The 2,284-nt window shown below is 53.7% G+C and overlaps 1 protein-coding gene across 8 annotated transcripts in view; it reads left to right on the plus strand.

The window, feature by feature from the left end:
* Positions 1–1,840: 1,840 nt before the first annotated feature.
* The window catches only part of MEF2A (myocyte enhancer factor 2A), a 164,534-nt gene continuing 164,090 nt past the window's right edge, over positions 1,841–2,284 (plus strand). For 3 of the 8 annotated variants that reach the window (XM_025199538.1, XM_025199534.1, XM_006020060.3), the window contains exon 1: positions 1,843–2,150. The gene's annotated coding sequence lies outside the window, so the exon portion shown is untranslated. Of the gene's footprint in view, positions 2,151–2,284 lie in introns of all 8 variants that reach the window. The other 5 variants (XM_025199549.1, XM_025199546.1, XM_006020063.3 and 2 more) reach the window with 5 other exon arrangements.

Below are 2,284 nucleotides of genomic sequence, written 5' to 3' on the forward strand. Positions count from 1 at the left end.
TCTCCCTCTGAGCTAAAGCACACCTAATAAGACAGTTGCTAGTTACAATTTTTGGGTGGGAAAGGGGGAAATTGCCGAGGTAGGTCTGCTTTTGTTCTCCAATGCTGCCCTGAACATACTTCCCTCATTTGCTTCTTTCCTTTTTCCTACTCTGATTAGTTATAGTTATTTAGTTAACGATAGTTAGTAATGGAAATATCCTCTCATTTTCAGTTACAAAAGAAGCACCCCTTCCCAATAGCTAATTTTTGTGACATGGCCATGATCCGGGGCTTGCTACCTTGCAATGAAGCTTCATAGGGGTGATAATTTTTGCTTCAAATCTCTTTCTTGGTAAGTAACTTCTTATCCTCTAAAAATCCTTTTAGTGTCCCTCTCTTAGCATTATCCCTTGTGAAGGACAAAGATATCAAAGACAGAAAACTGATGATGTCATTATTTGTAAGGAACCTTTTTTTTTTGGAGAGAAAATAAATGCCAAAACATCCTTTGGTGAGGAATGGTGCATGGAAGTGAACAGTGAGGGAGGGGTCATAGCGAAGCATTACTTACCCAAGCCAGCAAGAGGAGCGGGAGTTTACATTAACCCAGGTCTTGAGTTGTGATAAGCAAGCGACTGCTGCAAATGCTGGGTGCATTAGTTCCCCCTCTTACTGTCTTGCAGCAAAAAGGAACATTGATTATTCCCCCCGCTTTTTTTCTTTTCTGTATTTGTGGCTATGAAAAGCAAAAGTGAGTTCGTATAGCCAAGAAGGCCACGGCCATTTGTATGTGGTAACTGCACAGGCCTTTGTGCACATGGACCCTCCTTCCAGCCACCACCAACTATGAAACACGTCCTGTTATCCTCCAGCATCAGACCCAGGGAGAGGCCTTCTTCTAGTCCCAGTTAAGCAAATTTTCCTTTAGCTCAAGGGCATGCCCTTGGAGTTGAGCAGCCAGGCTCTTTCTCTAATTTCTTAGAGCCCGGCTTGGCGGGAGGGCACCATAATGAAGGAGAAACTTCTGCTGGTCCAGCTACATGTCAGCGGGGTGAAGTCTGACACAGGCCTGCACCAGCCAGGCAGCAAGAGCTCCTTAGCCAGGCCCTCACTGTTAACCAGCCCAATTTGGCTGTTGCTGGCAATTCATTTTGCCTTCTTTCCTCTTTTGCGTCCTTGCAACAAGGTCTTTAGCAGAGACTCTGACACGGCGGCACCGCACCTCGGCTCCCAGCAAATTTTCAGTATGGCCACAGAGAAAAATAATACTAATTTTAACTATTTTCGGGCCGGTTTGCCCATGCCTGTGCTGGGACCTGCTACTATGGCTTCAAACGTGCAACCTTTGGGCTGTTAACCATGCACCGTGCATAGCGCTAACTGCGCATAGCACTCACAGCATTCCATTTATTTTGCCTGGGAGCAGGGATAAATAATACGTTTGCTCTAGGGCAGGGAGAGACAATGGGGAGATGCCAGCCTGCTGCCTCCTCCAGGGGCAAGGGCAGGGGCTGGGCTCTATCAGGCGGGAGGCACCAAGAGCGCATGCGCAACTTCCCGCCTGGGCTCCGAACCCGTGCGCTTACGTCACCACTGCGCGCATGCGCCGTGGGGGGGAAGGCGCGGAGCAGTCCTTTGGGAGAACGTAGTTCCTATTGGTCGAGGCTTTCCACCCCCTTTCTCTGATTGGCCATCCCTCGCTGTCACTCCCCGCCCATCACTTGTTTCCTAAGTGGCTGGCGCTTTCGCTTTATCCCACCCCCCTCTTTCGCGGATTGGCTGCTCCCTGCCTTCACTCCCCCTCGCCGCCCTATCACGTCGCGCAGCTGTTCGCATGAAGAACGTAGACCCGGCCGCTCCCTGGCACCAAACAAAATAGTGCGGAGAGGTGCGGCGCGCTGCGCATCCCTATCCCAGCTCCGGCCGCTTTTAGCCGAGCGCGGAGGAGCTCCTGCAGCCCTCCTCCACCCTCTGCCGCCTCGCGGGAGCGGCCTGCGCGGCCTCGGGACGGGCGGAAGGAGACATCCAAGTATTCTTCCGCCGAGTGTGTGTGTGTGACAGAGGAAGTAGTTCCGGCCCCGCCTGGACCCTGTTTCCCCAAAATAGCGCCCGGCGGGGATCCGTGCGCGGGCGGCAGTGTCTCCCCGGGAGCCTGGGAGCAGCCGCGCGGTGAGTGCGGGGTGTCACGGGGGGGAGGGGCGAGCCCCCGTGGGGGGCCTCATCCTGCGGGGTGCTGGGGCCTGCCTGCAACTTCCTGCGCGCGCATGGAGGCGTCTGGAGCAGGCCAGTGTGGGGAGGGGGCT

The sequence above is a fragment of the Alligator sinensis genome, unplaced genomic scaffold (assembly GCF_000455745.1).
Source record: "Alligator sinensis unplaced genomic scaffold, ASM45574v1 scaffold210_2, whole genome shotgun sequence".
In the NCBI taxonomy this organism is placed as follows: domain Eukaryota; kingdom Metazoa; phylum Chordata; order Crocodylia; family Alligatoridae; genus Alligator; species Alligator sinensis.